This window comes from Schistocerca nitens, chromosome 2, assembly GCF_023898315.1.
Source record: "Schistocerca nitens isolate TAMUIC-IGC-003100 chromosome 2, iqSchNite1.1, whole genome shotgun sequence".
Lineage (NCBI taxonomy): Eukaryota > Metazoa > Arthropoda > Insecta > Orthoptera > Acrididae > Schistocerca > Schistocerca nitens.
In genome coordinates, this window is record NC_064615.1 from 303,092,988 (window position 1) to 303,119,193 (window position 26,206).

Sequence of the window (26,206 nt, forward strand, 5' to 3'; positions counted from 1 at the left end):
ATCCTTACATATCTCCATACATTTCCATACAGTCTACTGGTATTCTAACCTTTGCATAGACAACAAAATTGTCCATGAACAGCATCACGGATTTTCCGACTTTATGCACTGGATCATTTATATGTATTGTATGTAGTAATTTTCTTAAAAAACTCCCTTGGAACACTCTTGAAATTACCTTTACAGTTATTGAACTTGTCCCTTCAAGAGCGGTGTGTTAAGTTCTGCCGGCCGGAGTGGCCGAGCGGTTCTAGGCGCTACAGTCTGGAACCGCACGACCGCTGCGGTCGCAGGTTCGAATCCTGCCTCGGGCATGGATGTGTGTGATGTCCTTAGGTTAGTTAGGTTTAAGTAGTTCTAAGTTCTAGGGGACTGGTGACCTCAGCAGTTAAGTCCCATAGTGCTCAGAGCCATTTGAACCATTTTTAAGTTCTATCTGCAGGGAAGTCCCGATCACAGTCACAAATGTGATCTGATACTCAGCAAGCTCATTTTTTTCACTTATCTACAGAGCGGAATTGTGTCGAATGTCTTGCGAAAGTGAAAGAAACAAGAATGTTTTCGATCTCCGAAAAGGCCTTAATATGTGAGCACAAAACAGGTTCCACACTTATATATAGTGCTGCGTTCTCCTTACGGGAGACGAGGAACAGTGCTGCGCCCTATTATCAGTCGTATTTTGCACACCCTTTTCTATTTTTCTGACTAGGAGGATGTCGCCGTGGCAGACTGGCTGGTTTTATCTTCGTGTTTTGTTATTGTGTATCTCCAGGCACTCATTGTCATACAACGTTTCTCACCAACAAAGAGGCAATAACAGCCAAGAGAAATGACGTGTTACTGCATTTTCTTCGGAGCAAGCGTCTCTTGCTGCCGTGCCTTCTGGCTCGTTTCACTAGTTTCGCACGTGATCTGGCACCCAGCAGAAGGATAAAGCCTTTCTCTGTCGGTTTTTTAGGTGAATGGTGTCTTGTATATCATGTGCCAAATTATCTGCTAGGTATGTCTGCATAATTTATTGGTATATTTCGTGACGGTACCTATACGCTTTACAAACTCCAAGAAGAAACTATGGAATATTTAACATGACATGAGTGTTTGAAACGACGAACACTAAGACATTTCTAACAGCAGCTCAAATTTTCTTGTGATAATATTCTGCCTGTTTTGTTGCTTAGACGGCCGCTAATAGTAGAATCGTCATGCCGCACGGCGCAGCATTTGAGGTCAGGTTAAAATATGCGTCATTGATTGACTTTTTCACATATGAGACCCGGGTCTTCTAATATGAAGCACTTAACTAAATTATCTTTTCACGTGTCTTCTTCAGTCCTCAACCGCTTAAGGGTTCTGCTGCGCAGTTTCTTCAGCAGTTCTCACCCACTCACTCGCGTTGAAAGAAGTTGCTTTCTTTTGATCCACACGAGCTTTCTCTGGTGATTGTGCTGGCTCTTGGATATTCTTTATAAAGCTCCTCTTTAACCTAAATCGCGACGTGCAGTAAATGTAACAGTAATAGGAACACCTACTGCCTTTCAGAGACTTATAAATTTCACATCAGTACAGACTATTCTTCTGATGTTTGATCGTAGACTTCGTCATGTGATTTGGGTATAAGACAACCAGTGACAAATCGTGCAAGTGTTTTTGAGTTCAGTGTCGCCCACCTAATGGTCTGAACGGTATTTACACAATCAGAACACACCCTTGAATTATTACATAGCTCAGACACACCTCATCTGTTGCAGGGACTTTAGGACCGCGCAGTGTTTTGCGTCAAATACCGCAAATTAATTTTCAGACGTCTTGTAAAATTACCGAGGCAGCGGAATTTTCTTCTAACTTAGACCCATCGCTACGTACAACTGTAAAGAACAATTACTCCTCTAAAAAAACTTTGTAACAAGAATATTTATTAATTCAGTCTTGTGTACAGGGGCTCTTGTCCTTTGTCAAGTGTTAAAGTCGCTCTCACTGCCGGCTAGGGACAAAACTTACTGTAACACTGTGTCATAACGTTCAGCTTTGCTACACCAAGAAACATTCGTCAACCATCTTACATCAACTGATAGAAAAAAGTGTTCCGGCGTAAAGACAAGCGCGGGCACATAGATCAAGAACGACACAGGAGAGAGGGCTGTGGCCGGCCGCGGTGGTCTCGCGGTTCTAGGCGCGCAGTCCGGAACCGTGCGACTGCTACGGTCGCAGGTTCGAATCCTGCCTCGGGCATGGATGTGTGTGATGTCCTTAGGTTAGTTAGGTTTAAGTAGTTCTAAGTTCTAGGGGACTGATAACCACAGCAGTTGAGTCCCATAGTGCTCAGAGCCATTTGAACCCATTTTTAGAGAGGGCTGTGAGACGACGTCACGCTGACGGGGACCGCACCACGACAGGAGCGGCCTCTACACGAAGAGAATAAAAGAGACGCGCCGCCTAGCCTCGGCCGCTCTAGTAGACCGGCACTAAACGACGGACTAGAAGAGAGGCACTAGAAGAGCCCTAGTCATATTAACGACAGCAGTGACGTATGAACTTGTGTGATTAGCTTCCATAGAAATTGTATCTGTCAAAGGACACTCGAGCAGTACTCAAGACTGGGTGACGCTATTATTCTACATGCCGTCTCGTTTATAGATCAGCTACACTTCCCCAAAATTCTTCCAATAAAATCAAGTCGAATATTCACTTTCCGCACTACCGTCATTACGTGCTCGTTCCAGTTCACTAGCTTTGCAGCATTACGCCCAGATATTAAATCGATGTGATTGTGTCGAGCAACACGCCACTAATGTAGTATTCGAAAATTACGGGTTTGCGGAATGACATTTTCGCTACCACTAATGTTGTATTCGAAAATTACGGGTTTGAGGAATGACATTTTCGCTATGGAGAGAGTATGTGCTGGTATGAAACTTCCTGCCAGATTAACAGTTGTAATCTGACAGGAAGTTGCGTTACAGATTTGGTTTTCTTACTCATTTGAATTAACTAACATTTTTCTACATTTAGAGCAAGCTACCATTCATCATACTAACTAGAAACTTTGTCTAAGTCATCTTACATCTTTTTTCAGTTACTCAACAATGTCACCTTCCTGTACACCGCAGTGTCATCAGCAAAAACAGCCACAGATTGCCGCTCATCCTGTCTGCCAGAACATTTACACATGTACAGAACACTTTGCAAGACTGTACTGCACTTGCGGTATGTTTTGGAAGGGGACAGGCGACTCTGGTTTACCGAACTGACAGAAATCGCTTTAACGAGTAAACCTTCCACTTGCCTACCTGTCCCAAGCATCTGATACATCGATTTTGCCTTTCAACTGTGTGTGTTGCTGATAGCACAGTTATCAGTATCTAAATGAACATGAATGCTGAAACAGTGTTGACGAAATGGTGGTCGTGTCATTATTTTTGTCAACTGTTGATGGGTGATTAATATATCATTAGGGGATTGGTCTTTTATAAAAGTATGGCGCAAGTTTATTGGTAAAAATTGGACAAAATACATGTTAAGCATGATGATAAAAAATAAACATGATCTGATGGTAGCACAAATATGCAACGAACAGTTGACAACCGTGTGGGATGGCTGGTTGGCGAAGAGTAACGTTTGTCTGATTGAACTATTTACTCTGGCTCTAAATGTGGATAACTCATTTTGAAATTATCTAACACTCAATAAACCTTGATGCATTTATTCTAGACAGAAGTTATACTACGTTGGTGCACCTGAGAACAAGTGGCAAGATTGTCATCTTGTTTGCCCTAGCAAGCCAGAGCAGCTTTTCTTGATTTGCAGTACTGTCTCAGGTGACAGTCGTGGTTCAAGCGACTGCAGAGCAGCGATGTATGGCGCCTGTAATTCCCTATCGTGAGCACAAAATATGCAAAGTCGCTGCTAGCGATCTGTTAGATGGTTCGCAAATACTCTCTAATGGAGCTCTGAAATCGCAGCAGATCCAGTGTGTGACACTCCCGGTCACCAGTCGCACCGTGGACCAATTTGACTCACTTATATAGCAGTCCACACAAGGAGATCAAACGTCAAAGCGGCAGACCTGTCACGAATGAGATTACCTCGGCACAGCCAGTAGTCCGAGATGACTGAGGTCTAAACTGTCGCTACATCTAAGCATTCACCACAGGTTCCCCAGTCAACATCAGTGCTAGCGCAGAGTCATGCTCAGGTTAGTGGTCCCAAGTGCAGCCCACTCATAACAAAAGTCAAGACCAGTATCATCTCTAGACCGAAGTTTGAATCAGAAGGCCCACTACAACCCAGAGTCTGAATTGGAAGGCCCACTCCAGAACAGAGCCTGAATTGGAAGACCAAATATCTCCTCTCCTCACTTTACATCAAACCTTGGTAAACTCTACAAAAGCATTCCTGCAACTGCCCCAATAAGGGTTTCCTGCCAATCACAAGTCTCCATGAGTTCCATGTCTCCCCTCCAACTCATCTGCTCTACTCATCGACGAATCCTAATCAAAGTTCACAATATTCTTCACTTTTCAGGAGAAGCGGCCAATCCCTGACTCAGAAATTACTGTGCAGAGAGGAGGAGCCGCTGCGCTCCCGAATTGCTTTGGTTTTTTTTTTTTTTTGACAGCATGTTATTTTGAGTTTCCTCAAAGCTCTAGAGTGAACAACACATTTATCATGGAGATCATTTTCTGGACGGCCTGAACGCTACCGCGTGTCCGACCATTGGTCCTGGTCAAACCAAGAGAAGTGATTTTGTATCTCAACATCATCGTTTCAGAGCTCCCATAAATGTTCTATTCCTTCTAAAATTGTTTTGAAGGTCTGAGGCTTCCCAAAAAAAATCTGGCACGCTGAGGGATGACAGCACCTGATGGCTCCCTCAACAGCGTCCTGCCACGATCAGCATGGAAACTCGCGAATTTTTATGGTCACCATCAATGTTCACTAAGGCCGTTTATGATGCTGTCGTAACGCATTGGCCGGGTGAAGTGGATTTCTCTCACGCCCCCGATCTATGCTGTGGCAAGGTGCGCCTAACAGATAGATCTAGGTAGGACGTTTTTCCACATCGTCGACCGAATGCATTATCTGCACACCATGGGAGAAGTTCTTGGGCCCCGAATTCTATCCTCAGTAAGTGCTTTGAGACGTCCCTTTAGCTAACAGGTGCACGTGGCTTTCAAGCCCTAAACGTTCGCTGCAAGATTTGTTGTTAAATGACCAAAGTGCTTCTTGTTCTCAACTCCAGAAAAATACTGTTGGAAGGAGGGCCACCATAAAGACCACGCGTACATTAACAATGTGCATGCTTCCATCATTCCCTGCTCATGTTGATACTTCAAGTCGTCTCACAAATTTGATGTCAAAAAAATGGTTCAGATGGTTCTAAGGACTATGGGACTTAACATCTGAGGTCATCAGTCCCCTAGACTTAGAACTACGCAAACCTAACTAACCTAAGGACATCACACACATCTATGCCCGAGGCAGGATTCGAAGCTGCGACTGTAGCAGCCGCGTGGTTCCTGACTAAAGCGCCTAGAACCGCTCGGCCACAGCTTGTGATATCGTAGGAGAGAAATCAACATCACTAAATTGTACCATTGAGAGGGGAGAATAGTGAGAGAGTGACTTGTCCTCTCTCAACTTCCCTGGGGCACTCCTGACGATACCCTTGTCTCTGATGAACATTCGCCGTTGAAGAAACCTACATGGTTCTATTACTCAAGAAGTCTTTGAGCCATTCACATACCTAGCAAGCTATTCGGTATCTCAAACTTTTGTTAACAGACTGCAGTGGGGCACTGCATCAAACATTTTTTGTAAATCTATGAATATTTATGAGACACTGTGGGGTAGTTTGGAATGTAACCCAGAAGATTGGCGTAGAGAGAGAGAGAGAGAGAGAGAGAAAGAGGGACATGATCAGAAACTTTACGCCCCCACCTCTTCTCCCCTCCTCTTGCCGGTCGATTACTGGCTGTGAGAATTTCATCCACCACCAGGATTCAAACCGGCTTGCCTCCGAGTCTATGCTGACGCACAGGAGTGCGTTGGTGACGTCGGCTACGTATGCGGGATTCACTACGGTGATGTGTTCCCCCACTCTCACTGGCCCAGCGTCGCAGACGTCCATTACTGGCATCCTTGTGAGCTTCGCGCCCGAAAGTATTAAGCTACATATTGCACACAAAAATGTCAAATATCCGATCCCTGCCAACTCATCTCGACGAGTCCCCGGTATATATTTCAAGACACAGAAATGCATCTAATACTTCTGTCAGAGACCTGGCGCAAACCTAGTATTCCCACAAGTACGGCAAATCTAAAGGGGTTGGAGTAGGGGATTTCTCACCTAGGTGCTATACACGTCCAACAATATTGAAGATAGACAAGTGGAATTTATGTTCATAGAGACTAAATCCCTCAACAGAGAGTGCCTGATATGTCTCCTCTACAGACTTTAAAAAAAGCGGGTTTGCATCTTTCGAAACTGCTCTTTCAAGTCTCGAACCGACACACGAGCACGTAATTATAGTTGGTGACACTAATACAAATTTTATGTAAAATAGTCCATACAGTGCAAAATGTAAGCGGCTGCTTTCTTCTTCAAATGTGTCACTACTTCAGCCTGCTCTTACCCATCACACAAACAGTAGTCACACTCTCACAGATATATTTGCAACTAAATCCCCAGAGTAATTCGTAATTTTCAATTATCTGCACTGGTCTTGTCCGCCCATGACATAATTTTCAAGACGTATTCGTTAGAATGCCCAGAAAGAAACAACAGTTGGCTACATACCGAGACTTCAAACGCGTTAATTTATCTGAACTCGCAACTGATGCGAAATAAATAGCTCGGGGGACGTCTTCTATTACTCTCTCGGAGATAAACGAAAAACTTCATAGTTTTACTAATAAACTTGCTTAACTACGTGACAAACATGCCCTCTTAAATACCAGAAAAGTAAGAAGTAAATCTGCACCTCGGCTAACTGAATAACTAAAACAGCTCATGAATCTCAGAGACGCTGCACACTGGGCATATAAACAACGTCCCACTCCTGAAAATCATATTGCTTACAAGCGGAAGTGAAACGGAGTCAGTTAACCTGCGATAAATACAAAACAAAGGCATGCTCATAGATTAACCGACAACGGAAACAAACCGGTGTCCTACGGAAAAACCTGCAAGGTCTTCGTATAGACAGAGTAAAAGCTGTAGCTGACCCCATTGTCCAAGACGAGGAACAGCATCGGTACATCATATTGTTTATAGCGACAACTGGACCACAAACGAAACAGAGTCTCACTGATTACTACTTGATGGGGGTAAACGACAGTAACCTTGAAAAATTCTATCTAAAGCATGTTACTTGCAACACTGTCAAAAAAAGCCATCATGCGTATCTGATCAGCATCTACTGGACACGGGGGCATCACAGTCCAAATGGTGAAGCTTATTATTGACTCATTACTGTTCACTGTGAAGCCATTACCTAAAAAGGACTCTGCTACAGTACCCTCTCATTACCGACATAGTTTCATTACAGCTGCACTTTCCAAGTCTTTAGAATATATAGTTCACGACCAGCTAATAAACTACCTAACTACAAAAGAGCTGTGAAGGCTCCTGGATTTCGACCCTTTCCCTCTATTTTGATCTTTGGTTGTCGATTGCGTGGCTGATCTGGCAGCTCGTTTGCTCACTGTTCTCGATGAGTCCTTGAGCCTCACACCTGACAGCTCCGGTGAGGTAGGTTCAGCAACTGATGTTTGTTCTTCAGCCTTAGTCGATTTCTGCCAGAATGTAGTGTTTCTTGAGGGTAGTCAGCCCACCACAAACAACTGTGTTGAGTGCAGGCCAAATGTACGTCTTGGGATCGTCATCTCAGAGATTTGAAACAATTAAATGCTGAACCGATTAGTTTAGTTGCCTGGCTGGTAATCAGGTTAAAGAAATTACGGGTGGCCGTGAGTATTCTCGGCTTAAGTGAGGGGGCGGGAGCGAGCGACGATCAGTACGCTCTGTAAACGTTCATTGTACATTTTTAACATCCTTCGGAAACGCCATTTTCGACTATGTTATTGAGGATCTGAAAATGCGTCTGGGCCCGAAACTAGTCATCGAATGAATAAAAAATAAAAATTTGCAACTTTGGTCTCGTTTTTCGTTCTACTTATTAACAGAATGGTTAGTCCTGGAGGGGGACAGGGTGGCCGTTTAGGTGGGGGAGGTTGAGCCATGGCGGCTCTCTGGATATCCACCCTTACTCTCTGTTTTGGTCTTTGGTCGTTGGTTGGGTGCGTGGTGGTGAACTGTGGAGAAGAGAAAAGGGGGTCGCTGGAGAGAGGTGGGGGCGGCACGAGCCTAGCAAGTGGCTCGCCCAATGGTCGTCGATTTGGCAGATGTCGGCAGTCACTGCAGTCTGTTGTAGCCTACTCGGGGAACCTAGGCGTTTGGGGGCTGTGGACGGCTGTTGCTACGTGGACCTGGTTCACTTACCTACCAAGAGGAGAATTTATGCTGTCAGACGAGGACTCCTCGAAATGTTTTAAGATGATTTACCTGGGATTGTTGTTGTTGTGGTCTTCAGTCCAGAGACGTGTCTGATGCAGTTCTCCATGCTACTCTATCCTGTGCAAGCTTCTTTATCTCCGAGTAACTACTGCAACCTACATCCTTCTGAATCTGCTTGCCGTATTCATCTCTTGGTCTCCCTCTACGCCTCCCCCCTCCCCCCCCCCCTCCACGCTTCCTCCAGTACTAAATTTGTGATCCCTTGATGCATCAGAACGTTTACTACCAACCGATCCCTTCCACCAGTCAAGTTCTGCCACAAATTCCTCTTCTCCCCAATTCTATTTAATACCTCCTCATAAGTTATGTGATCTACCCATTTCATCTTCTGTATTCTTCAGTAGTATCACATTTCAAAAGCTTCTATTCTCTTCTTGTCTAAACTATTTGTCGTCCATGTTTCACTTCCATACATCGCTACACTCCATACATATACTCTTAGAAATGACTTCCTGATACTTAAATCTATACTCGATGTTAACACATTCTCTTCTTCAGAAACGCTTTCCTTGCCATTGCCAGTCTACATTTTATATGCTCTCTACTTTGACCATCATCAGTTATTTTGCTCCCCAAATAGCAAAACTCATCTACTACTTTAAGTGTCTTATTTCCTAAACTAATTCCCTCGGCATCACCTGATTTAATTCGGCTACATTCCATTATTCACGTTTTGCTTTTGTTGATGTTCATCTTATATGCTCCTTTCAAGACACTGTCCATTCAGATCAACTGCTCTACCAGATCTTTTGCTGTCTCTGACAGAATTACGATGTCATCGTCAAACCTCAAAGAGTTTATTTCTTTTCCCTGGACTTCTACTCCAAATTTTTCTTTCCATTCCTTTGCTGCTGGCTCAGTATACAGATTGAATAACATCGGAGACATGCTACAACCTTGTCTCAGTCCCTTCTCAACCACCGCCTGCCCTTTCGTGCCTCTCGACTCTTACAATTGCCAATTGGTTTCTGTACAAATTGTAAATAGCCTTTCGCTCCCTGTATTTTACCCCTGCCACCTTCAGAATTTGAAAGACAGTATTCAGGCCAACATTGTCAAAAGATTTCTCTAAGTCTACCAATGCTAGAAACGTAGGTTTGCCTTTCCTTAACCTATCTTCTAATATAAGTCTTAGGACTTTGTAAGGAGCGGAAAGGAGGGAGATTCCTCTGTAGTTATTCACATTAGATTTGTCTCCTTTTTTGTGAAGTGGGTGGATGAGTGCGCATTTCCAGTCATCAGGGAGTTCTTCACTTCGCCGTATGTCCTGAATGATCTGTGTGATTTCCTGTAATGATCGTATTCCGAGATTTTTCGGTAATTCTGTGATGATTCCATCTTCTGCTGATGTCTTTTAGTTCTTCAATTTTGTGATTTGGTGTCGGATTTCTTCTTGTTTTGGTTGAACGGCGTCGAGTTTCGTGTGACTTCGGGATGTTTGTGGGAATCGTTCGGATGGTTCAGGGCAATTAAGAAGGTCGGAAAAGTAGTGTGCCAGCTCTTTGCAGTTCTCAGTTGGTGAGTGCGAGTTTCCCATCTTTTTTCTTGAAGGTCAAATTTTGTGAGTCACCTTTGATTCTGTTAGCGAAAGCTCTATAGAAATTTCTGCTGCTGTAATTTCTGAAGTTGTCCTCAATTAATTTGAGCTGTTCGGTGATGTAGCTACGTTTGGTTTTCCTGATGGTTCTGTTTGGCTGTCTGCGGAAATCGAGGAAGTGTTGTAGGGTTTCCGGCGATTTGTTACTGTTGTATTTTTGGAAGGATATTCGGCGATTGTTGATGGCTTGGTCGCAGTTGGAATCCCACCATGTGTGTATTTCGCCTTTTCTTCAGTGGTATTAATTCTTTGGCTTTTGTAATTATTTTGCTACAGGATTCAGTCTAGTTGTTTGTCGTTTTTTACCCATTCTTCTGGGATATTAGTTTCTTGAATTCTAGATGTGTCGAAATTTTCTGTATGGGGTCACAATTATTATTATTATTATTATTATTATCAAATTTTCTCATTTTGAGAATATAGAAGGAGCGATCTGTTTTACTCGCTAAACACTCAACAGCCTAGATCACCTAAATATTTCATTAAGACCGGTTGTCTTAAATAAACAAATATTTAGGCGATCTAGACTCTTGAATGGTTTTAGCAGTTACTGTTGTCACTACCTGTGGGTGCAATCACTAATTGTGGCTGCAACTGCAGTATCACAAGTAATGGCAATATTAACTTTGTTAGTTCATAGTCAGTATAATTTAGTCATACCACCAATGCGGACACTCAAACCATTTTAATAGTAGTTGTCATACTAAAATTGTTATTGTGTTATTTTTTTTTTTACACGTCTAGTTTCGTAGGACCAAATTGAGGAGCATATCTCGAAGGTGATGCAATGTGTTAGTACATGAAATTACAACATAAAAGTAATAACAGATAAAATAAAATGTTTATGAATAAAAAAAAAAGACAAACCGTAACTTTGTGTAAACGCAGTCAACAATATAACACAGGATTTAGCTCAGTTTTTCAAGGAACTCCTAGACAGAATAGAAGGAGTGACCCAGGAGGAAACTCTTCAGTTTCGATTTGATAGCGCTTGGATTTTTGAATTCTTGTGGTAGCTTAACGAAAATGGATGCGGTAGTGTTATGTACGCCTTTCTGCACAAGAGTCAAGGAAGAGCCATCCAAATGCAGATCGGATATCTGCCTAGTATTAACTGAGTGAAAGATCCTAATTTTTGGGAATAATTTCATATTGTTAATAAGAAACGACAGTAAAGAATACATCTATTGAGAGGCCAATATCAGAATGCCCAGACTAGTGAACAGAGGTTCGCAAAGTTACACCACTTATTGCCCGAACCGCCCGTTTCTGAACCAAAGATAATCTTTGGGAATGGGAAGAGTTGTCCCAAAACATAATACCATACATCATAAGCGAATGAAAATAAGCAAAGTAGACTACTTTTCGTGTCGAACTGTCACTTACTTCAGGTGCCCTTCGAATAGTAATAAAGGCAGTATTAAGTCTGTGAACAAGATCCTGAACGTGAGCTTCCCACGACAGTTCTATCTGAACACCTAGACCTGTTGAATTTCACCAATTGCATGCCAATTCTGTGAAATTAAAACGTCGGGTTTTGTTGAATTGTGTGATACAAAATGCAAAACGTGAGTCTTACTGTGATTTAACGTTAGTTTATTTTCTACAACCCATGAAGTTATGTCATGAACTGCGCTATGCGGAACAGAGCCAATGGCACACAAGATCCTCACTACCAACCTAGTATCATCATCAGGCAGAAATATTTTAGAATTACCTGTAATACTAGAGGGTATATTATTTAAACAGGGTGTTACAAAAAGGTACGGCCAAACTTTCAGGAAACATTCCTCACACACAAAGAAAGAAAATATGTTATGTGGACATGTGTCAGGAAACGCTTACTTTCCATGTTAGAGCTCGTTTTATTACTTCTCTTCAAATCACATTAATCATGGAATGGAAACACACAGCAACAGAACGTACCAGCGTGACTTCAAACACTTTGTTACAGGAAATGTTCAAAATGTCCTCCGTTAGCGAGGATACATGCATCCACCCTCCGTGGCATGGAATCCACAGCCGTCCACAATACGAGCACGAAGAGTCTCTACATTTGGTACCGGGGTTGCGTAGACAAGAGCTTTCAAATGCCCCCATAAATGAAAGTCAAGAGGGTTGAGGTCAGCAGAGCGTGGAGGCCATGGAATTGGTCCGCATCTACCAATCCATCGGTCACCGAATCTGTTGTTGAGAAGCGTTAGAACACTTCGACTGAAATGTGCAGGAGCTCCATCGTGCATGAACCACATGTTGTGTCGTACTTGTAAAGGCTCATGTTCTAGCAGCACAGGTAGAGTATCCTGTGTGAAATCATGGCGGTGAATCGAGGAAGTACAGTACATACTGACGAAACTAAAATGAGCTCTAACATGGAAATTAAGCGTTTCCGGACACATGTCCACATAACATCTTTTCTTTATTTGTGTGTGAGGAATGTTTCCTGAAAGTTTGGCCGTACCTTTTTGTAACGCCCTGTATAAATAAGGAATAGGAGTGGTCCCAGCGAGGATCCGATCCCTGTGGCACCCCCCCCCCCCCTCCCCATTTGTCCGTACCGCCTCAGACCCCACATCATATCCATAGGTAACTATGATGTAATATGTGCTGTATGTGTGAAGTCCTCATCTGATGTAAGAGAGGGCCTGATGGCCCCAATCAGATAGGGTGAAATAAATAAATAAAATGAGAATATGTGTCCGCAGCTCGTGGTCGTGCGGTAGCGTTCTCGCTTCCCGCGCCCGGGTTCCCGGGTTCGATTCCCGGCGGGGTCAGGGATTTTCCTTGCCTCGTGATGACTGGGTGTTGTGTGCTGTCCTTAGGTTAGTTAGGTTTAAGTAGTTCTAAGTTCTGGGGGACTGATGACCATAGATGTTAAGTCTCATAGTGCTCAGAGCCATTTGAGAATATGTTGATAATTATGTCACCTTCCACAGTCTGCTCTCCGATCAATTTGTTTATTTGTTTTTTCTTCTGCTTTTCTAGCAATACCTAAAACACGAGCACCGTTTCTGTCGGACAGCAGACGATTGGCTGCAGGCGGCCTGTGTCTGGTGTACCTGGAGTTGGACGTCGCTGCCGCGACGCAGCGAGGACGGTCGCGTCGGCGGCAGCTGTCGGGTGACCTCTGTGTCTTCTGTTGGAGGTCAGCTTGCTCGTCCCCATTGCATGCTGTACTAGGACGAGGCGCCTGGAGAGGCCACCGCGAACGGAAAGTGGTGCTTGTGTTTCACACCTCGGCTGTTGCTGCTCGTGTTGCGCGAGCACCAGCGACTCGGCGCTAAACGGGTTTCTCGGGTGGACACCTTCCACCTTCCTGCCCTGTCACTCAGACCGCAAGTGAACCTCGCCACCGGAGGCGGCCCTCAGTAGTCTGATAGGCCGGTCAGCCCTGTGCACTAGCCACGGCCTGAGGCCAGTATTCATATTTCGCTAGTCGAGGTCGCACGGCTGCCAAGTCGATGATCGAGGTTACTCCAGCACTTTATCACCGCACACGTCCTCACCAGTAACCGTGCCAAATATCATGACTCTCTCACTGATATACGGGCCGCTTCTTTGACGATGTTGCAAACTTTCAGGGATGATGGAGAAGGGTAAATGTGTCAATTTGTGGTAAGGGACTCTGGTTGAGAAACAACCCGGGCCGGAAGTTATAAGCGAAAATCGTTTTTGGAAATTTGTGGGAAGTTCCTATGGGATCAAACTGCTGAGGTCATCGATCCCTAGGCTTACACACTACTTAAGCTAACTTACGCTAAGGACGACACACACACTCGTGCCCAAAGGAGGACATGAACCTCCGATGGGGGGGGGGGGGGGGGGCGAACCGTGACAAGGCGCCTAGAGCGCACGGCGAGCGAAAATCGTTCTGATGCCTCTGACAGTCGACATCTTGTGCTGGAAGCTCTCTGCTTTCTAGGTTTTTGGAGGAGCAGAACAAAAAAAAAAAAATGGTTCAAACGGCTCTGAGCACTATGGGACTTAATTGCTGAGCTCATCAGTACCCTAGAACTTAGAACTACGTAAACCTAACTAACGTAAGGACATCATACACATCCATGCCCGAGGCAAGATTCGAACCTACGACCGTAGCGGTCGCGCGGTTCCAGACTGTAGCTCCTAGAACCGCTCGGCCACTCCGGCCGGCTGGAGCAGAACAAAAACAAAAAAAGTGGCCGAGTTCCGCTAGGATTCGCGCACCGAGGGTTCTGTACAAATTTATCTATGTGTACAGATAGTTCATCCATCCAGGGAATCGAGAATCTCCGCAGTTTTTACCTGTTGTCGATATCAATACTGGCAAGATATCGGTCCCAGGGATTCGAAGGCCGTATCGAAATGTCTACAGTAGCTCCTGGGACTGGCCTGGACATACAGAAGGAAGCGAATAGGGGACTTCCGTTTATATATCTATAAAGAAAGGACTTAATAAAATATTTTTTATTTACTTACTAGAAGACCACAACTTACATTTTATGATTCCATACAGTAATATTTTTTATATTACGCTTCTGACGGATGATGAATGCAGTTTAAGTTATAATGGCGAAAAGATATTTTTTGTATAATATAATTACAATTTAAATATTTTCGGACTTCTTTTTCCTTTACTTGTACCGTGAGAGATTATTTCCTGTCAGATGCGTTACGCTCCATGATAGTACTCCCGGCGGACACTAAAATCTCGTTCAACTTCTACCTTGGCAGCTGCTGGAAGTCGAACAGCCTGTGTCAATGACCAGTAGACCGCCAGCTAGGAGGAAATGCTGAGCGAGTTGCTGTGTATACGGAAGCTGTCGCAGCATGGGGAACGACCGAGAGCCCTAGTCAACAAGCTAAGAGTAATGACGTTGTGGAAGCTGAGAGATACTGTCATACTAATGACAGAGTTTCGTAAGGAAGGCTAGGTACAACGCAACAATGAGTATTCAGGTGTCGAGCCAGCAGAAAAGAGCCTCTGAAAGGTGAAGTTGCGAAAATCGGAAGACATTAGGAGAGCTGACAGCGAGGGAAAACGAGGACACATGACGTCATTGACACCCCCACCGCTGCAGAGAGCAGGGGAAGTGACAACACAAATAGCCCACCATTCATAACAAATGTCTCACTGCTGAGAAGTGTTAGCTGACCGCCCAGTGCGTAGTCTCAGTCCTTTTGTCAGTTGCAGCTATCGAGTGTGAAGGGAGGCTATGGAGGTCGACCCTCGGCACGCCTAGCTGTCTTCTATATTCTGCGGAATGACGAAGTTGGTTGGAAGGACGCTGCTGCTGCCAGCAGCACTGCCTTCTTCCGAAACAACAATGATGGGGCGCGGAGGCCGCCATCAGCCTGCAGGTCTTTGCTATAGTCTTGACCTGCATGACCTGCACGCAGTTCGTCATCCGCCTCCGAGAAGGGAGTCACTGCAACTGCTCGACACGTACAGCTGGACGCCGCGTATCGACGGCCGCTCCTTGATGTAACAGCCGCTACCCAAAGCCTCGGTGCCCTGTCAGTATGGCAAGACAACCATTGCTCTACTGGCCCAACTTTGGCATGGCGCTCTGGAAGACAATCCTTTTTACTGCCCAATAGAAGTACTATTGTCAGTGATGTTTTCTTGGCACTCATGAGCGTAGCTATGTCTTCGTCATGGCATCCCTCCCAGCGCCCTCCTGACGACTGTAACAGTCTGGGACTGTATTCCTGTAGATTTCATGATTGTAGGTAAACTAGAAGTAGTCCTTAGGTTTTGATGAGTGAATCTTAGAGTATCTTATGATTGTACCGACTTAGAAGATTAAATACACTACTGGCCATTAAAATTGCTGCACCACGAAGATGACGTGCTACAGACGAGAAATTTAACCGATAGGAAGAAGATGCTGTGATATGCAAATGATTAGCTTTTCAGAGCATTCACACAAGGTTGACGTCGGTGGCGACACCTACAATGTGCTGACATGAGGAAAGTCTCAAACCGATTTCTCATACACAATCAGCAGTTGACCGGCGTTGCCTGGTGAAACGTCCCTGTGATGCCTCGTAAATGCGTACCATCACGTTTCCGACTTTGATAAAGGTTTGCTGTTTATCGTATCGCGACATTGCTGCTCGCATTGGTCGAGATCCAATGACTGTTAGCAAAATATGGAATCGGTGGGTTCAGGAGGGTAATACGGAACGCCGTGCTGGATCCCAACGGCCTCGTATCACTAGCAGTCAAGATGACAGGCATCTTATCCGCATGGCTGTAACGGATCGTGTAGCCATGTCTCGATCCATGAGTCAACAGATGGAGACGTTTTGTAAGACAACAACCATCTGCACGAACAGTTCGACGACGTTTGCAGCAGCATGGATTATCAGCTCGTAGACCATGGCTGCGGTTACCCTTGACGCTGCATAACAGACAGGAGCGCCTGCGATGGTGTACTCAACGACGAACCTGGGTGCACGAATGGCAAAACGTCATTTTTTGGGATGAATTCAGGTTCTCTTTACAGCATCATGATGGTCGCATGCGTGTTTGGCGACATCGCGGTGAACGCACATTGGAAGCGTGTATTCGTCATCGCCATACTGCTGTATCACCCGGCGTGATGGTATGGGGTGCCATTGTTTACACGTCTCGGTCACCTCTTGTTCGCATTGACGGCACTTTCAAGAGTGGACGTTACATTTCAGATTTGTTACGACCCTTCATTCGATCCCTGCGAAACCCTACATTTCAGCAGGATAATGCACGACGGCATGTTGCAGGTCCTGTACCGGTCTTTCTGCATACAGAAAATGCTCGACTGATGCCCTGGCCAGCACATTCTCCAGATCTCTCACAAATTGAAAACGTCTGGCCAATGGTGGCCGACCAACTGGCTCGTCACAATACGCCAGTCACTACTCTTGATGAACTGTGGTATCGTGTTGAAGCTGCATGGGCAGCTGTACCTGTACACGCCATGCAAGCTCTGTTTGACTCAATGCCCAGGAGTTTCAAGGCAGTTATTACGGCCAGAGGTTGTTGTTCTGGGTACTGATGTCTCAGCATCTATGCACCCAAATTGAGTGAAAATGTAATCACATGTCAGTTCTAGTATAATATATTTGTCCAATGAATACCCGTTTATCATCTGCATTTCTTATTGGTGTAGCAATTTTAATGGTCAGTAGTGTATTTTATTGGTTGGTTGGTTGGTTGGTTTTGGGGAAGGAGACCAGACAGCGAGGTCATCGGTCTCATCGGATTAGGGAAGGACGGTGAAGGAAGTCGGCCGTGCCCTTTGAATGGAACCATCCCGGCATTTGCCTGGAGCGATTTAGGGAAATCACGGAAAACCTAAATCAGGATGGCCGGACGCGGGATTGAACCGTCGTCCTCCCGAATGCGAGTCCAGTGTCTAACCACTGCGCCACCTCGCTCGGTGTATTTTATTCCAAGAGAGCGTAGGCCTTAATATGTGATAACTTGATACATTTATCTGTACCTGAGGAAAAGGGTTCTTAACAGTTGAACAGACAGAGCAAAGCTGTCCTATAAGGGACCTCTTTTTACGGATTGGGGTGTATTAAAATGCAAACCTCTCCAGCTGTCAGCATTTGTTGTGTAGAAGAGACGTGTTTCAGAGTAGCAAAGATGAACAAGTGCTCATACCTCGTAATGTTTGCAGTTCACAGCCCATGTTTACCGGGAATTTCTTTCTTGTTTTTTTTCCATACTACATCCCTCAAAAACATGGAAAGCAAAGAACCGGCAATAGCAAAGGTCCACCCCCTGATCTCAGATGGATACGTTTATCCTTCTTCCTCATCCCTGAATGTTTGCAGCCTCATCACCGAATCACCCTGTATACTGGTGAGCCACAACGCTTGCTTGCCCACATAACGTGTGAATGGCGCCTCGTGGCGTTGGTGGCACGTGACGCCTTAAGGAAAGTACATAAGCTGATCAGAGACAAATGGAGGGTCAATGCTCAGAAGCGCAAAATTTTCGCTTCACAAAACGGGAAAACGTAGTACCCTATGACTGCAATATGAATGAGACACCTCTGGAATCGGTTAACTCATATAATTACCTGTCTGTAACGATTTGTAGCAATACGAAATGGAACATTCACATAGACTTAGACATAAATAATGCAGACGACAGATCACAGTTGATCGATAGAATACCAGGGAAATGCACGAAGTCTACAAAGGAGATTGAATACAAAACACTTGTGCGACCCATCCTAGAATACTGGTCAAGTGTGTGGGACGCTTGAAATAAATTGTTGTATTTCCTCATTTTTATGACAAAGTACAAGATGTGAGGCATAACATATTTATATGGGTGTTGTTACGAGACTGCCACACTTTGAGTGACATTACACGCATAATGCCCCAGATAAGCCTAGTGAATGGTAAACGTGCACTCAAAATTCATCTCATAGACAAACTGTTGTGACAATGAAACTACACTCCTGGAAATTGAAATACGAACACCGTGAATTCATTGTCCCAGGAAGGGGAAACTTTATTGACACATTCCTGGGGTCAGATACATCACATGATCACACTGACAGAACCACAGGCACATAGACACAGGCAACAGAGCATGCACAATGTCGGCACTAGTACAGTGTATATCCACCTTTTGCAGCAATGCAGGCTGCTATTCTCCCATGGAGACGATCGTAGAGATGCTGGATGTAGTCCTGTGGAACGGCTTGCCATGCCATTTCCACCTGGCGCCTCAGTTGGACCAGCGTTCGTGCTGGACGTGCAGACCGCGTGAGACGACGCTTCATCCAGTCCCAAACATGCTCAATGGGGGACAGATCCGGAGATCTTGCTGGCCAGGGTAGTTGACTTACACCTTCTAGAGCACGTTGGGTGGCACGGGATACATGCGGACGTGCATTGTCCTGTCGGAACAGCAAGTTCGCTTGCCGGTCTAGGAATGGTAGAACGATGGGTTCGATGACGGTTTGGATGTACCGTGCACTATTCAGTGTCCCCTCGACGATCACCAGTGGTGTACGGCCAGTGTAGGAGATCGCTCCCCACACCATGATGCCGGGTGTTGGCCCTGTGTGCCTCGGTCGTATGCAGTCCTGATTGTGGCGCTCACCTGCACGGCGCCAAACACGCATACGACCATCATTGGCACCAAGGCAGAAGCGACTCTCATCGCTGAAGACGACACGTCTCCATTCGTCCCTCCATTCACGCCTGTCGCGACACCACTGGAGGCGGGCTGCACGATGTTGGGGCGTGAGCGGAAGACGGCCTAACGGTGTGCGGGACCGTAGCCCAGCTTCATGGAGACGGTTGCGAATGGTCCTCGCCGATACCCCAGGAGCAACAGTGTCCCTAATTTGCTGGGAAGTGGCGGTGCGGTCCCCTACGGCACTGCGTAGGATCCTACGGTCTTGGCGTGCATCCGTGCGTCGCTGCGGTCCGGTCCCAGGTCGACGGGCACGTGCACCTTCCGCCGACCACTGGCGACAACATCGATGTACTGTGGAGACCTCACGCCCCACGTGTTGAGCAATTCGGCGGTACGTCCACCCGGCCTCCCGCATGCCCACTATACGCCCTCGCTCAAAGTCCGTCAACTGCACATACGGTTCACGTCCACGCTGTCGTGGCATGCTACCAGTGTTAAAGTCTGCGATGGAGCTCCGTATGCCACGGCAAACTGGCTGACACTGACGGCGGCGGTGCACAAATGCTGCGCAGCTAGCGCCATTCGACGGCCAACACCGCGGTTCCTGGTGTGTCGGCTGTGCCGTGCGTGTGATCATTGCTTGTACAGCCCTCTCGCAGTGTCCGGAGCAAGTATGGTGGGTCTGACACACCGGTGTCAATGTGTTCTTTTTTCCATTTCCAGGAGTGTATTACAGATAAATATAGTTTCTGTATGACGAAGCTCACGGGAATGAAAGAGCTGCCCGTCGCATTTATCAAGATCGTTAGCCACAACGTCCGGCTCCATCGCATACCCTTTTCGCCACAATTACGCAACGGCTTCGAGAAAGGGGAACCTTCAACGTCAGCAGGCGTGACTCATGCTCCAAGGAGACGCCGCACACCCGAATCGGAAGAGGCACGGTGTTCATGAAAACTGATTAATTTTTTGTTTCTTTATTAATGAGTGGAGTTGTAAAAAAAGAGATGTACTGGGTTATACCTAATAAATTACTTGTAAAAGTGGTCGCGTCATCAGCATCTTTTTAAATGGTTGTAGCGCGAAAATGATACTTTTCGGGACGTGGGTTCCCATTCAAAATATTATCGTCTCAGTCCCCTCTACAAGTCCTAGAACTTTTTAAGGGGAATTTTAGAGCACCCTGTAGATAAAGACTAAGGTATTCTACATGTGTGGGGCCAAAATGCTACCTGTTCACCACCAGATATTTCGTGGAACTATCAAACCTCCTTAAAAAATTTATATACAAAGTGTCCCAGGAGGAACGGTAAATATTTAGGGATATAACAGGAACGATCATTTGAAGCATTAAACTTCACACAGACGTATGTCCCATTCCGAATGGTTTTTCGAGACAGAACAATTTAATATATAATGTTATTTATTTTCTCTACTATTCGATACATTGTCAGGTTTACACTTCCACAACAGTTAGTGAACATTAAAACACGCGTTTTACAAAGTATCAGTTGATAAATACGCATTTTAACACACTCACCTCAAACCATTGTCGTACACGTCACATTACAGCTGCTGTACAGTTCACAATAAATGTTCGAATATCTCACGGTCAACTTCAGTGCATTTGTGCGCTCTTCAAAGACATATGTTGCTTGTCTGAGTGTGTGTGTGTGTGTGTGTGTGTGTGTGTGTGTGTGCACTTTCCCTAAGGACGGCAACAGCGTCCATCCTGCGACCAAGCAGTTCATCTCGCTTCTTTCGTTTGTACATCTCAGACTTCATCCAACACTATAAACAAAACTCTAACGGTGTAAGGTCTGTCGATCTCCGTGGCCGGTTAATTTTATTACAACGAACAATCCAGTGATTAGCAAAATTATGGTTCAGATGTCCCCTCACATGACTGAACCTATCAAAATGCTACCGATCATGTTGCACCAAACAATGATTGAAAAACAAACCCGGAAATTGGTTTCCTCTGTAGCGTGTGGATTTTCCTGCGACCATAGATGATTATTACGTGTGTCGTTAATTCCATTCCGTGTACACGTGGCTTCCTCAGTGAACAGTATCAACGGAAGCAATTGAAGATTGTCATGTAATCATCGACAAAATCCAAGTAGTGAGGCACTGTCGCCAAAGCGAAGATTGTGGACACACTATACATATGTGCTATGGACACAAGTTTTCCACATGTAATGTTCGCCATACAGGTGTTCGTGGCCCATTGGTACGTGCAGAAAGTCGCTGTGTGCTGGTAGCAGCACTACGCTGCACCATTTGAACGCTGTGTTGCTGCAGAGGTTGTTGAACTGCACGTTCAGAAGAAGAATGGGAACTTGGTTGAATACTTGTTTCAAGCAGTGTGCTAAAAACTCTGGTAAATGCTCTACGATCAGGTATTCGGCATGTCGGAAAGGGCGGACGGTATTCTTCGACAGCAAGAGGAACACTACGGTTGCAGAAGTCGTAAATATACACCTTACCTGCAGTTTCAACATTAGTGTAGATTTGTGGCATTTTGGCCAACGCGTTTACAAACACAGTTAACCGATGCTTCTGTCTGTTACAGTCTCCCGCACTACTTCACTCACAAACAAACCAGGAACAACGGCACGTTCAACGAGCTAGTGTAATGGCAGAAGGAGATCCTGAGCGAAGAGGTTGGAAACAGCGAGGTAGTTTGGGCTAGAGTAAAACATTACAGAGGCTGACTGTCTAGGGTCACATACTTTGATGAGCCAAAACATTGTGACCACTGCCCACCGCGAGGTTGAGTTCCTGGTACTGTTGCAGACATGTGAAGCAGTAAGGAAAGAATACTAGCGGAAGAAAGACGAACGGGCAGTCACTAAAGCGGATATACGGGCTGCAAATGCGGAAATCCACTGATATAAGCGGTTTTGACAAAGGCTAGATCGTTGTGCCGCTGCGGCTGGAGACGAGAATCTCTGAAACGTCGAATCTGGTCGCCTGTTGGCGTGCTAATGTCGTGAGCACGCATGGGATGTGGTACTGGGCGACCACGACTCACCACAAAACGTAGAGGTCGGAAGGTCCCCCACTGTGTAATACAGGATAGGCAGCAATCTGCGGCAGATCTCACGACATAATACAATGGTCGTGCAGTCACAAATGTTTCGGAGTACGCCGTTCAAAGCCATTGTTGAACATGGAACTCCACATCACACGACCCCAACGTGTGCCTGTGTGGACTCAACTACATCGTCAGTTACGATTGCAGTGGGCATAGACTCACTGGGCTTTCACCGTGTCGCCTGTCGAATGAATCGCAGGCATTTCTTGTTACACCAGGTCGATGGCTGGGTCCTCACACGCCGTCGTGCAGGCGAATGGCTGCAAGAAACATGCACCGCGCCACACGTGAAGGCCGGTGAGGGCTGAATTATGCTGTGGCACAATGAGCTGGGCTTCCATGGGTCCTGTGGCGGTAATCGAAGGCACTGACATCTTCTAGCAGGATAACTGTCCGTGTTGCAAGGTCAGAATCGTTCTACAGTGGTTTCAGGGGCTTTGTAGTGAACTCACATTGATGTCTTAGGCAGAAAATGTGCCTGATCTTTATTCATTGGAACACATATCGGACGCCAGCTGCGTGTCCGTAAACCACCATTCTGTGATTAGCGGGAATTGCTTGACGTTTGCGTAGACGTCTGGTGCCTCATTTATGGAATCCTGTGAAGGATTTGTAGAATCAATGCCAAGCAGAATTTCTGTTGTATTGTGTTTGAAAAGTGGAACAACACGCTGTTAAACAGTTGGTCGTAATGTTTTGGCTCATTGGTGTACGTGCGCGCCACTAGCCCAAAAACAAATTTAAATTACGTGAGTTTTATCTCAGAAGCCATCAGGAATAGGGCATACTTCCATGTGAACTTTTTTGCTTCAAATGAGCGTTCCTGTCATATCCCTGAATATTGACCATTTCTACTGGGAAACCCTGTATGTACGAGAACACGTCACAAAGGGGATATTTCCAGTTGACGAATCATATGCCGACGGTTGGTTATCGTCACAGTAAGTGTAATTACGAGTGAGACAATGCGCTGGAGGTGAAGTACCGTTGCGAGCGTTTGTTTTCGTGGGGAGGGGGTAGGGGGAGCGCAGTGAGCGCGTCTTGTACGCCGCAAGGGCCCAGGGCTGATTGTGAGCGGTCGACAATGCGCATTGTGCGCGTCTGACACGCACGCCACGCATGCCGACGCGTCCCTCACGCACGCCGCGTGCCAACGTCCCGGCACAGCGCCACAACGCCGCTTGCGAACCGTCTTCCAATGCTGTCTTCTGAGCAGGACGGTACCTTACCGGTATAGCTTCACTGTAGCTGTGTGGTCTTCAGTCCGAAGACTGGCCGGATGGAGCTCTCCACGCTACTCTATCTTCAGTATATCTTTTCGACACTGCATAACTACTACAACCAGAATCCACTTCAGCCTGCTTTGCATACTCAAAAACTTAGTCTTCCTCGACAACATTTCACTCTCACACGTCCCTACATTAGAGTATTACCTACTCCTTGAGCCACAGGATGGAAACACTTTTAGCTAAGTTGTGTCGTAAAGTTCTTTTCTTCACAGTTTAATCTCTTCGTTAGTTACTTGAGCTACCCATCTAATCTCTAGCATTCTTCTGCTGCCATACATTTCAAAGGTTTCTATTCTCTTGCTGTCTGAACTCTTTACCGCGGACCTTTCACTCTCGTGCAAGGCTAACCCTAGACAAATCTTTAGGAAAAGGTTTCCTAACACTTAAATTTAATTTGATGATAACATATTTGTGTTTTTCATAAATGATTTTCTTACTGTTACCAAACTGCATGTCAAAATTTCACATACTATCTACTTTGGCCATCGTCAGTTAACCTACTTCCTCCAGCATCACTTACTTCGACTTGCTCCTTTACCCTCCTTTTACTTTTATTGATTTTCTTCTTGTAACCTATTTTCAGGACACTGTGGATTCCGTTTAACTCATGTTACAAGTAGTTTGCCGTCTCTACCAGAACCACAACACCATCGCCAAACCTCAAAATTTTTACTTCCTCTCGCATGACTTTAATGCCTGTTCCAGATTTCTTGTTGGTCCCCTTTACAGCTGCTCAGCGTACAGATGGGCCAGAATCCTGTCTTATTCTCTTCTCATTTATTGCCTCAGTTTCTTGTACTTACACTCCTACAGATGCAGTCTAGTTTCTGTTCTAGTTGTAAATAACGTACTATTAGTGCTACAAAATATATGGATTTATAACTGGAAAAATAATTTTTTCATAATTCGAACACGGTAGCATCTTGTGTGTACAATATCTGTCCTGTGCATAAAATGCAACTTGTCTGTAGCGAGCGCTTGTACGGTGTGGTGTAGTTTATTGTTACAGTTTTGGACGATGGAAGCGCTGCATCACATCTCCGCTGTACCACAGCGGTAACTGCCTACGGTAGGGTCACTAATGTACCCCAGAAAGATGACGTTCTGGATGAAGACAGTTTCGTTGGCTGGGAGGAGCTGCACGTTGAGCAGATAGCTGGTACAATCAATGGGAATGTCTTCTGCCTCACTTCTTGCCACTCTCCCAGTCAAGGATGCATGATGCTGTGGAGGGACAGTGCATGTAGGGGGTTCAAATGGCTCTGAGCACTATGGGACTTAACATCTATGGTCATCAGTCCCCTAGAACTTAGAACTACTTAAACCTAACTAACCTAAGGACATCACACAACGCCCAGTCATCACGAGGCAGAGAAAATCCCTGACCCCGCCGGGAATCGAACCCGGGAACTCGGCGTGGGAAGCGAGAACGCTACCGCACGACCACGAGCTGCGGACCATGTAGGGGGACTACGTGCTAGGTAATGTGCAGACTTCCCATACTACTGTATCCACCAATTTATCTTTCCGAGTTCCCAAATGCTCTGCCATCGAACTAAGCATTACCTCCTTCCATAGTCGGAACAGGAGGCGGACGAAATCTTCAATTCATTAGGCTATGATTACATTTCCCCTGCTTAAGTAACCTTAACATCAGAGGTACCTCGATGTAAACACTGCAGTTGATTATCAGAGGCAGTGCAGACGCTTAGACGAACCAGTGTAATTTGAGAAATAACTACGTTGTTTACTTAAGAGGTCGTGCACTAACCATTTAAATTTGCAATCCAGAATGTAATTTCTCTTGTACTGCAGGAGATCGGAAATAGCTCGGAATCTCTTGACCATCCAGTACGACAGTCGGCTTTAGCCGTGGACTGACACTTATCTCCGATCTCCTTCGTTCCCGACTGGCTTTGTGGATCGCTGGTGACTGGAGGAACACGACTGTATAGCGGGAGCGATCAACCAAGTGGCGACGACAGTCGATCGAACAGGATGCTGTATGATGGAACTCGAGGCGCTTCAGTCAGATAGACAGTGGCCACTTACTAATTCCAGCACAGAAGGTGTCTATGCCGTTGGTCCCGTTGTCACCTGTGGTCAGCAGAATCCTCTCATGGTGGACAGCGTCGATGATGTTTTAATGCATATCTCTTGGTACTCTTTTCAGCTGTAATTCATGCAGTCCATTCCAGTCACAACCATCTGTGGACTTCAGAAAGTTGTAGCAGATACTCTCTGTCCTCTCTCCAAGAACTGAGTCTGGAGCTTGAGAAACCGTGCCATCGGAGCATGCAGGAATGCCTATTAGCTGAGCTTGTTATCAAGTATGATCCTCGTTACGTAACTGGCCTCTCTTGTACCTCGTCTCTCTGAATCTGAAGCACTGAGAACATTTACAAAGCATGTGACTTAAAAAGGAGCCATGAATGCTGCAAATGGACGAATCCAAACTTATCTGTAGAAAATCTAAACCCAGAGCATCCCATGACTGATCCAAGGCTTTTACCTC

General features: G+C 45.5%; 1 protein-coding gene across 1 annotated transcript in view; it reads right to left on the reverse strand.

The window, feature by feature from the left end:
- The window catches only part of LOC126236062 (uncharacterized), a 512,087-nt gene that overhangs the window by 119,784 nt on the left and 366,097 nt on the right, over nt 1–26,206 (reverse strand). The gene's annotated exons all lie outside the window — the stretch shown is intronic.